This window comes from Callospermophilus lateralis, chromosome 1 (genome assembly GCF_048772815.1).
Source record: "Callospermophilus lateralis isolate mCalLat2 chromosome 1, mCalLat2.hap1, whole genome shotgun sequence".
NCBI classification, from domain to species: Eukaryota; Metazoa; Chordata; class Mammalia; order Rodentia; family Sciuridae; genus Callospermophilus; species Callospermophilus lateralis.
Window position 1 is genome coordinate 31,121,162 of NC_135305.1, and position 13,960 is coordinate 31,135,121.

A 13,960-nucleotide genomic window follows, 5' to 3' on the forward strand; every position below is an offset into this window, starting at 1 on the left:
CACACACACACACACACACACACACACTAAACAAACAACAAAAACCCTGTGATCAGGAAAAGTAATTTATTTTGCAGTCCCTTACTGAAAAACAATGAACTTGCATGATTTCCTCTTTATCTATTGGTTAAGAGCCTAACGCTCTTATGAAGTGGTTTACTTATTAAGGCAATTTTGTACATCTTAAGCATTCCTAGTCACATATATGATCTCAGGCTTCTTAAAAGATAACTTTATGCCATGTTAATAAAAGACTATTATTAAAAATTCCATCAGAAACAAAAGATCATATTCTCAAAATTTACCTCATTTATTTGTGTGTGTGTGTGTGTCTCAAGATTTTACCAGGCTCTACATACCACAAGGAAATATTTAAATAACTAATTTTTAGTTGTTTCTCCTTCATATGTAAAATAGCTTTTGTGAAGAAACGTATTAAACTCTTTTAGTGGTAATGTCATAGGAGAAGAGGTGCTTCTGGAGAAGGGTCTGAGGAGTTCTCAAGAGACTGGGAACCTGACTCTGGACCAGAGGGGTCCTTGGCTTACATGACAGAAAAGATTAACAGTATGTAGTAGGCAGAAGCATACACAAATATTTCTTTAGAAAAGTAGATACATATAAGGAAAAATGCAGGAGAGATGATTTTTTGGCAGGCTGATGGTGCTCTTTTAAAGAAAATCAGGTGAGAGGTGAGTATGGGAAGGTACGTAGGAATGAGATCAATCTGGTGATTACAAGATGATTTGTGGAGGTTTGGTCATTGTCAGGATCCTTAGGCTGATCTTGTCTCCCTTTTCTTGTCAGTAGATAATGTTGAAAGGACTCCTAAATTATAGGCTGCTCAATATATTTTCTCTTTCTTAATCTATTTACGGGGGGATGGATAATTTTCAGTGCTTAAGGTCGATTTTCAGATTTCCCAAGAATATGGGAGTGATTGACCTGGGAGAGAAACTGGATTAGGAAGTGAGTGACAAGCCTGAAGAAGTAGGCAGAACTTGTGAATTAAAATTTGATTTCCTGGTCCTTCCTTTATGGCTCTTTTCTACCTACTTTTTCTTTCTTTTATCTGACCTCACTAACATTGTAATTATTATTAGATTTAATGTTGGACATAACTCATTGTGTGAATGAGCATGCTATTTCTTCTTTCATCAAAAATACAGTAAAGCATGTTGCTTTGTAGGAAGTTGGATGAATAGCAATTTCATTTGTCTCCTGCCAAGACCACTGACTGATCTCTTCACAGGGTAATACCTTCTGGTACTTCATAGCAATTTCTCTTCTCTTTGGTACCACCAGGACCATGTAAGTATAAGTTATTTATTTAGACTATTTTGGTTGTGTACAATTGGGTTTTTCTTTTTTTCTTTCTTTCTTTTTTAATGTTCTTCTGTTGTTGGTGGTATTGTTTTCAGAATTTGGAAATATTGATCTAAGTTCAGACCTACAATCACCAAAATTTTGTAGGATAATATGAGAGCCTCTTCACTGCATTTTTTTTATCTTCACTGCGTTTTGCATTCCTTTTCTTCAGTTTGGAATCGCTGGCCTTTGAGAATAAATGAACACAAAGTTTTAGGTATTCCATCTCTGCATTATCCTTAGCCTTGAGTTCATCCTAAATTTTGCATTCAATTTGGTCATATTCTTGGTTTAGGAAGACCAAATGCTAAATTTGTCTAATACCCAGATTCACAGAATTTCAATTAACCTGGACTTTGAAAGATAAGAATTGCATAGCAGGAAGATTTCTAGATCTCCCAAATGTTTTTCAGCCTCTGAAGTAACTCAGTAAAGCCCTGTATACTGAACTGAGTTTACAATTTTAATTAATATGGCAAAGCTAACTCTAGTTGCTAAGACAGAAGCTTCTGAGAATGTGACATAAAGATGCAATTCCATGCTTTTATTTTTTTAAGAGAGAGAGAATGAATTAATATTTATTTATTTAGTTTTTAGTGGACACAACATCTTTATTTTATTTTTATGTGGTGCTGAGGATCGAACCCAGCACCCTGCACATGCCCAGCAAGCGCATTACTACTTGAGCCACATCCCCAGCACCCATGCTTTTATTTTAAGGTCATATGTTAACTTGCCAGATTTTCCATTATAGCTATTATGGAAATCCTAAAGGAAATCTCTATGATGGTTTGTTGTCTGTACTGTGAAAATATTCTAAGAAAAGTAATTTACTATTTTGAGATGTTTCTGGAAACTTTCCTGTATTTTATTATTAAGGTAAACACTATAATTATTACAATTTATTTCTATCATTTCCAAACTTTTCTTACCCAATACTGTTAGAAGTAGCAATTGGACTTTTTATTTCTTCCTTCTATAATTTTTTCTTCAAAGAAGACTCAGAGAAGGAAACAAAGGAAGAATTTCCTCCTGCCTAATAAGACCCTCTCATCTAATAAAATAATGCTGCTACTATGTTGATATGCTATGTAAATCAACTTCAGAAAATTATATTTTCATCTTAGACATGAAGTTATGAAGCAAAAAATAAACCTGTTTTAAGGAAGATAAACTAATTATATACAAGGATGTGCTTGAAATAAGCGGCAATCATGGCAAATTATTTGTTTTCATGTTGCAATCTAATCCTTCTTGCTTTCAATGGGGAAGAGAGTTAATTGGCATCCACATCATTTGCTGTGAAGATAATGAAAACCATTTTATTTTCTATTGCTTAGTCAAGTGAATATTATCAACAAAAAATGTTATGTTAACTGTGTATTCTGAGAGTAAGATATTTTTCAAAGATATTAAAAATTAGAGACATCAAGGCAAAAACCTCTACTTTCCAATCAACTGTTTTCTCAAAATTAAAAAAGGGACAAATGATTGATTTTTAGAATATACAAGATGGTATACTCCAAGGATTGATCATTTTTGTCAGCTTTGTTACTTTTAGGGTGGTTTATATTAAGGTATCAGGTGTATTTCTAAGAAATGACTGGCACAATATTAAAAGACAAGTTAATTTCATTAAATCTTATTATAAAAATTCTCAATTTCACCAGACACTTCTTTTGGACTCATTAAGAAATTATCTCAAATGTATTATTAAAGAAAACAACTACTTATTTGTTTCCCCCAAAGTCTAAACATTAACTATAAATGCATTTATTTTCTGAGTATTGAAAGCTTGATTGTATTAAGTGAAAAAGTGCCATATTTTATTTTTGAAAAGGACATAGTATTTCTCCTTTAGTATTTCTATCTTACTTTCTAGTCAAATTAAATGTGCAGCCACATGAATTCAAATAGGAAAAAAATGTGTCACCTACCAATTAAAGAACAAATATAGTATATACAATGTGATATGATGGGTTTTCAGTGGAATCATTTTCAAGGCCATTAGAAATTGTGAATTTTCAAATTGGTAGAAACAAAAAGGCAAATATTTTTGCTAAATTTATATACATTTATATACTGTAGAATTACTTCTACAGACTAAGATAGGAGGATTACAAGTTCAAGGCCAGCTTCGGCAGTTTAGTCACCCTGTCTCAAGATGAAAAAATAAAATTACTATGATTAAGTGGGTGTTTTCTGTATAATTTTTTTTTCTTTTTATATTAGTTCATTATAGTTATACACAATATTGGGGTTCATTTTGACACAAGTATACAAGCATGGAAAATGATTTGCTCCAATTCAGCCCATAGTTTATCACCTTTCTCTCCCTTCCTCCCTCTACCTGTTCCCTTTCCTCTACCCTACTGATCTTTCTTCTATTTATAGTTTTTTAAAACTACTGTATTATGGATATTTTTAAAGATGGAATTTGTGGTATATTCACATATGTACATAGAAAAGTTTTTAACATTTTTTTTTAGTTTTCGGTGGACACAACATCTTTATTTTTACGTGTTGCTGAGAATCGAACCCAGCACCCCACGCATGCCAGGCGAGTGTGCTACAGCTTGAGCCATATCCCCAGCACAATGGAATGGTTTTAAGGTCAAATTTACCACTTACTTTCCAATACCTTACAGATTCTAGAGCTATGTAGACTGACTTTGATGACTAAAACTGTTTGAATTAATAGTTAAATAATATATACTTTTTAATTTGCTTATCTATTCATCTACTCTCACTTATTGGATATAGATTTACTAAGCATATACCATATGCTACACACTGTATTAGGCATTGGACATATAGAGATAAGACAAAAACTTGACCTTCAGTAACTCCTAGAGTCCCTGTAGAGATGTTAGTAGTAGAAGAGCAGTGATGAAAGTAGATATGAAAATCAGTAAGCATACAGAATAGAGCTTGATTTGCTCTATATAGAAACACAAAGATTCACCTGAGTACAGTATCGTCAAAAGGGACTGACAGCCAAGTAGATCTTGAAATACCTATTGAATGTGACCAACAAAATTTTAAGAAAAACTTAACATGGAAATAAATTGATTTATGCAGTGAAAGATAAAAAATAAGAAAAAAAGACCAATGAACATAGAACTCTGGGAAGTACCAACACTGGAGAGAAGATGATCCAGCTAAGCAGACAGAAAAGATGTGGTAGAGATAGGGAAGAGCTGGTTAGAGTTGTGGTTCCAAATTTAAGAGAACATTTCAGAAAGAAGTAGGCCATGTACAACCGTTGAGGAAATCACAAGATAAACTTAAAAAGAACCCATATGCATGGCAATTAACTGATTAACAGTGCTTTACCAAAAGCAATTTCAGATGAGTGCAGAGGGCAGAATTATTTCCTGTTTTGGTGGAAAACTGAAGATGTATAAAATCAAAAAACTCAGTCTATTTGAGGACATATATAAATGCATTGAACATATGAGTTAGCATCACATGCTATTAGAGAGTAAGCTTTATACAGTGGCAATTATAAAAAGGATAAATTTTGAGCCAGGTGTGGTGGCCAACAACTATAATCCCAGTGACTTGGGAGGCTAAGGTAGGAGGATTACAAGTTCAAGGACAGCTTCAGCAATTAAGTGACCCTGTCTCAAGATGAGAAAATAAAATGACTAGGATATGGCTCAATGGTAGAGAGCCCTTAAGTTCAATTCCTGGTACCCCACCCCCTACCTCCCCCCAAAGAAAAATAAGTTCTATAGAAGCTGGAAGAATGGGGAAAGGAAGTAGGGCTTTCTATAGATGAGGGAGCCCCAGATCATAAAAGAAGAATCTAGAAACCCACAGGGACATTGTGGGAATTGCATGAAGATAAAATTTCATAATTTCACTAAATTATGATAAAAGATCTTTATACATAAAAGTTGACCAAATTATGCTATGTACATAAATGAATACACCAGTGAATTTAACCTTTATGTATATCTATAAAACACCAACTTGTGTATGTGTGTGTGTGTGTATGTGTATAATATATATTATATATATGAAGACCAGTAGAGAATGGCAGGCAGGGGGAGGGAGGAGGGAAGGGGAAACTACTGAGGACTGAAGTGGAGCATGTGGACATGATTATGTCACAATGAACCCAATATTTTGTATAACTGTAATGCACCAATAAAAATATTTTTTTTAAAGTACTTGAAATTACTCTGCTAAAGTGAAATCTGATCATATCTAAACAGAAAATTTGCATCAGGGCAGATCCATGAAAACTGAAACAATTGACATACAGAATATCTAGGAGAACAACAACACTGAGAATATGTAGCTTCACTTAAATATTCAGTGTTTATGTCCTTAAAAATCAGAAATGTAAATACTCAAAGGCTTCACTCTACAATATTATTTGTTACTATGTTATGCAGCTGATTTTTCTCTTCTGGGTATCAGCAGAAATCACTGACCCTGTTAGTGTTTTCTCTTGATTTAAACTTAAGTCTTATTTCAATTTGGTCCTGAGGTTTTCTGATAAGACGGGTGCTGTTATACTGCATCCCTTTTGAGGTCCCTGCATCATTTGTCTTACTCAACAGAAATCAGTGTGGGCTCCTAAGTTATTTTGTACAAATTAAAAGGTCGAAAAAACATTTTTATCCACTGTCTAGAAAATGTGGTTTATGGTAGCAAAAATCTTTTACAACACAAGTCTATGGGAGGAGAGAATAATAGGAAAAGTGTTTTTCTTTCCTGTGTGGAAAGTTTGGGAAGATGGCATTATATGCTATTTAAAATTGATGCTCCATCTACATTTAGAACATTTTGACAATTTAGCATTTGAATTTTTAATAGGAAATAGAATCTTTTTTAACTATAATATCAGGGACATATTTCCAAGAAGTAGGTAACTGATATAATTCATACCCCTTTAAAGGCCAATGAAATATCACATTTGGTGATGAAAGAGGATATGACTCAAGATTTAACCAGCTTCTTTCCTGAATCTACACATAAAAACAAAATGTGAGAATATTCATTGAAGAATATCAAGTTTGAATATTTTGAAAAGGTCACAGATTATGTTGAGATATATATTTATATATGGAAGAAAGATTAACTATATATGTGTTATTTCATTAGCAAACATGACAGGAAAATACAAATATAAAGATATATATTTTCCAACCATTATCAGTGAAAGTAACTAATAAGTATCTGTCTTTGGACAAATATGCCTCTAATTGTATGTGAAAGATAACCAAAGATTTGTTGATCCAAGAGCTGATTACTCAGATACTTTTATTTCACACTATAATCAACAGCAAAAGTTTGATAAAGATAAATAAGTTTATAAAAGTTGAATTTGGCTGTTTTTTGCTTCTTTTAAATCATTCTCATATTAGGTCAGCCATAGTTGGAGTTGCACAGCTACAAATCAATTTTGGTAAGCTGCAAAAGAAAAAAAAAAGCAATCAGAAACATGTAAACTGGATGTCATACTTCCATATTGTGATGTACACATTGATTCCCTGTTCTTCCATGAGTCAGTCTTTTGCCCTGGTTCCTGCTCTTCATTCAATTTCTATGGAAAGACAACATATGTTAAAACCGTTTACTTTGACTCTGATAATGTCCTGCTAAAAGACGCTGCATTGACTCCTTGCATCTGAACAATCAGTGCCTCAATCCACAGGTATGAAATTTTCATCACAAAGTGATTTATTGACTACGTTAATTCCAGTCCTTGATGTCTACCAACTCAAGATTGTGATAATTTTCATTTATGAGAGGAAAAGTCAAGCAGATCACTCCTTCCCCATTCAGTTTCAAGTAATCACAGGCATCATTTGAAGCCACTGTCATTTGATAACTACTTTAGTATGAGCTGTTCAATCTGTTTTGGTAAAGGCATGTGGAATAATGGAGGGGGCTATAGTGATGGAGGAAGAGTATGCATGAGAAAAATCATCCTACAGATATCAATCATAAATTCTGAAAAAAGCATAATAAGTAACTTTTTGATTTTTTTTCAAGGCCATTAAACCTTATGGGAGCAAGATCCTACAGTTTGTGACAGCCATGACAGATGCAAAAATAAGGAAGAACCCCACTACACACACACACATACACACGAGGGGGCCATAAAGAGGAAAGCACAAACAGGAGCATAAACCCAGACAACTGGAACCCTGAGTGTAGGGAGTCCTCTGTAACGAATAGTGAGCATTCTAAAAAAAGTGAGTGGAGATTTTAATCGCTGCCCTTCGGAGGGGAGACAACATGGAACACCCAGGACAAACAAGGCATCTTCAGACTAGAATTGAAAACACCCTTCAGAGGACGATAACAGAAAGTCATATCATGCACATGACTAATACTAAAACGACTGATTGTACCAATGGTTGGTGAGGATAATATAGATGTAGAACTCAAAAGACACTGCTTAATGTATTGCTTAAAGCAGCTACCTCTTTTCAAAAAACACACTTTTAAAAAGTTAAATATACAACTGCCATATGACCCAGCCATCTATCTCTCCCCCTACACACACATGCATATAAAATTTCTATATGAGTGCCATAGTTTTGTTATAATCCTCAAATTGGAAATGTCCCAAACATCGATCAACAAGTGAATGGATAAAAGAAAATGTGGGTAGCTATATAATGCAATAAAAGGGATAAACTACCACATGTATGATCCCACATGTATATGTGTGTATGTATATAATATGTATATATGTATATATACATTCACACACATATATACAAAAATATACTCATTCCATATATTTCTAGATAATACAATCCATTATCACAAAAGAAGACTTGAAGTTCCTAGGGAAGCTGAAGAGTAGATGGATGGATGGATGCATTGCTAAGGACCACAAAGAAAATAAAGTTGGCTAAGGTTGTGATTGTGGTAGTAGTTTCATACACACCACACACATGTGCATGCTATGGAAAACACCATAATCATGTGGAATTTCTTGAATGTCAATTACAGTTATGAAATATGATATGTCAAGAGCTTTGTAATGTTTTGAACAATAATAAAAAATAAATAAAAATAAAATAAAATACCAGTAAAAAAATATATTACTAGAGAGTAAAAATACAGTAACCTGTGTTACACTATCAACAGAAATAAATCCCATGATAATCTAGATGTTGAGGTCAGCAGACAATTACATTCTCTAAAAACTGTGAAATAAAAATTATTTTCACATGTATTTGTAAGACTGACTATATACTGTTATAAAATGTCTTATGCCTGTATCCAGTGGCTCAGGAGGCTGAGACAGAAGGATCACAAGTTCAAGGCCAGCCTCAGCAATTTAGCAAGGCTCTAAGGAACTTATGGGAAAAGGGGAGGGGGAGGGAAGGGGATAGAGGTAGAAAAGACAGTGAAATGCGATGGTCATCATTACCATAAGTACATGTATAAAGACAACGAAGGATGTGACTCTACTTTTTGTACAACTAGAGATATGAAAAATTGTGCTCTATACGTGTAATATGAATTGTAATGCATTCTGTTGTCATATATAACAAAATTAAAAAAAAAAAAACTTTTGAGGGTAGTGAACATATCCACTACTATCTCAACTGTGCTGGTGGTTTCTCAGGTGGATGGCTACATACATATGTCTAGACTATCAAGCTGTACATTTTAAATATGTGGATTTTACTGTGCATAAATTATATGTTAATAAAGCTGTCAATAAAGATCTAAAAAAAAAGAATACTACAACCCAGAACAATGGAAGTAATTCAAAATAATACTGTTATACAGAGTAATATAGTAATACCTTAAAATCTGGAGGTGTGTGCATGCACACATATGTATGTGTATTTTATTGACACTATTTTTCAGTTTCTCACCTGAAGTGATTATATAGGAATATTTTATATTATTACGCAATACACTGAAAAATGTAATTCCAGGAATGAATCCAAACTAATAAAGCTATGTTGAAGGGGGGGGGGGGTCTGGAGATATAAAGCTCAGTAGTAAAGAGTCCCTGGGTTAAATCCCTAATAACAACAACAACAAAAATCCAAAGGGTCTCAATAAATATTCATATTTGAATTTTTACAAAATATATGCTTAAAAATATAAAATTAAACTGGAAATCAATAACAATAAAATATTTATAAAGTCTTATAAAGTATTTAAATATATGGAAATTAAACAATGTCTTTATAAATAAGCCAAGAAAATATTTTTACTAAATAAAAATAACATCAATATAGTGTGATTCAGCTAATACAGAATTTAGAGAGAAATTTATAGTCTTAAATATTTATATTTGGAAAGCAGAAAGCTTTGAAATCAATTGTTTATATTACACAAGATAGAAAAAAAATGAGCAAAGTAAGCCTAAAGTAGATAATGAAGGAAGTAATAAATATAAGAACAGAAACCAATTAAATAAAAAAAAAGAACAATGGGTAAAACTAACCAAGTCAAAATTAATTAATTGAGGATATTTATGAAATTAATAAACCCATATTATGATTGATTTTAAAATAAAGAGTACAAACACAAATTATCAATATCAGAAATTTCAAAGAGGAGATCCTATAGACCCTATGAAGGAACTAACAACACTGGAGAATCTTGTGCCAGGAAATCTCATGAGAATCCCATACTCTGTCTTACGTTGTCCTTGTCCTGACCCCTCTCTGCCCTCACACCTGGGAGGGTGGCTATTTCAGCCATTTCCCTTCATCCCTCCCATCTCAGCTTTGTTTTGCAATTGAGAAAATCTTACTCCTCCATAACATCTGAACCCATGACCTTGTGTGTTGAACAAACTGATCAGAGGTGATTATGCTACCATGATATTAATTATACATATCTCAGTTATCTACAAAATGTGGTTTATGTATTCAGAAGTATGAACCTCAGCATTGAACAATCTGGATCTCTCTGTTTAATTATAGTTGGCATTACTAAAAAAGAAGTTACTTTCTTTTAACATTAGAAGAAATGTAAAATCATTTTGAAGGAAGTTGATTTTTCCCCCTAACAAATGTAGCTTTGCAATTTCTAAAGAAAATCAAAGTATCTTCTTGTAATCATCCACTATTCATAGTCTGGGAAAAACTTTAATAAGGAAAGGCAAAAATTACTATTATTATATGCTAACTTGTATTTCTTAACTCCTTTCCCCTTTATACCTTCATTCTGAAAGTAATAGACCTGAAATCCCATAGAATTTAAACTGATCTTTTCTCTGACTTTGTGATTGAAGGGCATGAACTTAGTATTTCCTGCTCCTGACTTCTCTCCAGAAGAAAGAATATTTGTAATAGTTGCTTTGTAAGTTTCACAGTGACCAAGTACTGCCTGTACAAGCCTTTGTGGTCTTGGTTATGATCAATCTCTAGATAAGAATGCAAACGGGACAGGTAGAGGAAGACACATTAGTAAATTCTTGCTCATAAGTAATGACTATGGTAAATAAGCAACAAATAACACACTCCGACACAAATTAATTTCTGCTTTTCATTCCCAAGAAAAGAATATTTGGCTATTTATATAATCATATAATTATCTCACACAAAAAAATGATTTTTCAAGTCTTTTTTTTTAAACAACCCAAGGAGTCTGATCTGAAATAGAGGCGACTATACTACATAAGCATATGAGGAAGTCTTGAAGTGAGAATTTTTCCTGGAAAATTTTATTTATTCATTCATTCATTCAAAAAATAGTTACTGATTGCAAAAGAAATACTAGGGATTACACTAAACATTTAATATCTACAGAGAAAAATAGAAACAATAATAAAATTTTTATTTAATACATCTAAAGTTACTAGTTTCATTTAGGCTAGCAACTGATTGTTTCAGGTACCATGTCAAGGACAGTCTGTTATGAATCAAAGATAAATGAAGGAGACTAAAAGTCCAGAAAAGATGGCATAGATCCATTATTTCCCTGCTCCTCCCTTGTAAGGACAAACACAGTCCATGGAAACAGCATAAGACAACTAAAAGAAAATTCTGAAAGGAGTTATGAAAGAACGCAAGCTGGTTTGGGAACCCAGGAGTAGAGAATAACACAAGAAGTCTTACGTCCAGTCCATTCAACAGGAGAAGACAAATCAAACCCATTTACTTCCTTATCTCCACCCTAGCCACAGAAGGCAACCCATATAAGTTTCATTAAGTTCAGAACTCAATGGAAATCCCTTTGACATCAGGCCAATCTAACATTACTAACAAGGAGAATTGATCAGCCAACCACAAGAAACTTCCAGGAAAATTACAAAACTAAAAAATACAATAATAGAAACAATTCACTGGATGGATTCAATAATACAGTGGAGATGACTGAACCTAGAATCAGCAAACTTGAAGACTGATGAATAGAATTTACCCAATCTGAAAAGCATAGAGAAAAGAGAATAAAAGAACAAAAACCAGAGTCTGGAAGCCATGCATGCTGTTAACAAAAGATACTTTTATATCACTGAAATCTCAGAAGGAAAGGAGTAAGAGAGCTGAGCAGAAAGAATATTTGATGAAATAATGACTGAAAGCTTCTGGAATTGAAAAAGCTACAGATTCAAGAAGTTAAGCAGCTTAACCCAAAACAGACTAAACTTAAAGAATCCATCCTATCATAATTAAACTTATGAAAACTAAAGACAAATAAAACATCATGAAAGCAGCCAGAGAAAAAGAATATATTGTCCAAAGGAATCATCAATTTGTGTGACAAAGGATTTCTTATTTAAAATCTCAGAGATCAGAAGGAAGCAAGGCATTTTTCAAATGCTCAAAGAAAAAGAACTTTCAACTGCATATTCTATATCCAATAAAACCACCCTTTAGGAATTAAATAGAAATAAAAACATACCAAATTAAAGAATATTAAAAGAATCTTTTTGTGTGAATAAACAAACCTTAAAATATTGACAAAAGCTCATATTCAGAAGAAAGAAAATTTATGACAATGTGTAAAATGTATAAACTTTTAAAATTTATTTTACAATTTTTTTTCCTTTCAGAAAGGAAAGAGAACAAAAGGGACAAATAGCATATATAATAGACCATAATGCACATAATATTAAGTGTGTAAATCACATTTGATGATTGAAACAAAAAATTGTAAGACTATCTGAGACTGAAGACATTTATATTTAAAAGTTGGAAAAGTAAAGAGACCTATTTAGAAGTTGACTTTCCACACTTCACTAGAAGTGCTAAATGTCCATACCAGTAGTCTGGCACATATGTATATTGTAATACCCAAGGTATCAGCTATAAAAACTATCCAAAAATATATGCTCCAAAGACCCTTTAATAAATAGAGATGGAATCCTAAAAATGTTGAAATATCCACAGGAAATAAAAAAGAAATAATTGAACCAAAACAAGAAAAAAAAAAACAGATAATAAGATAGGTTGCTGCATGTCAAAAATTACTGTAAAGGTACATGGTCTAAATACTGAGCAAGACAGGTCTATTTGGAAGGTTAGGGAAAAAATGTCCTTAAAATATACAGGTCATGGAAAACTTGCCTTCAAAATCAATGACTTAGGTAGGTTGAAAATATAAATCATTTAAACATTTTTTTAAAGAGTAGAAATGGTTATATTAACATCCAATAAAATAGACTTCAGAGCGAAGAAAACTGAAGGAAAAAAAAGGATATTATAGGCTACTAGGTAATAAAAGGATCAATCTACCAGAAATATGCAACGATGCTAAGTAAATGTGTACACACCAGAGAAAAGACTCTTCCAAATACATGGAAAAAAATGGACCTGAAAAAAGAAATAAATTCACTATCACAGTTGGGGAATGTTCACCAAAATACTAAATCCTGAACTATACATACATTTAGAATAATGAAATCATACATAATCAATTGTAGTATAGGAATTCTGGATAAAATTTGAGTCAGATTATCAAATCTTAACATTTTCCAAATAGTCACAAAAATATCTACAAATACAAAAAAAAAAGCAACTGAAAATGACACTGAAAACTAAAGTTACTAGAAAACTTACTAAGATGTGAAAGAAGTTTGCACTAATTGAAAAGTTATTGGAATTTATTTGGACACATAAAACAGTAGAATTATGTCTAATTGAATATTCGTTTAAAAACCTAATAAAGTGGACAAAGTTATGATCAAAGATAAATATTGAAAAGTTTTTTTTTAAATGGTACAATGTAATTTGAAAAGCTACATCAAATTAAAGAAAAAGATTAAGAAAACTTAAATAAATCAAGAGCCTATATAAAGAGGCAAAAAAGTACTAAGCTAAAATAGTGAATTATTAAAACCCTTCAAAAACCAAATAAATAATTCTTATATAATCCAGAACATCAGAAAAGATTGAATATTTTGAGTAAATTTTTTTTGTCTAGCAATATACTAATGAAGAAAAATCTGATAGAGCATTACAGAAAAAAATTCAGATTATTGGCAAAATTCCTTTAAAAATTAACTGAAGTCAGCACTGTATCAAAAGTTTTAATATTCATATAAGGATCATTTTCAGAATTTGTGGATAAATCCATGTTGAGTTATCAATTAGATAATTTATATCAAAAGGTCAAAAGTGAAAAAATTCACATTTATATGCTA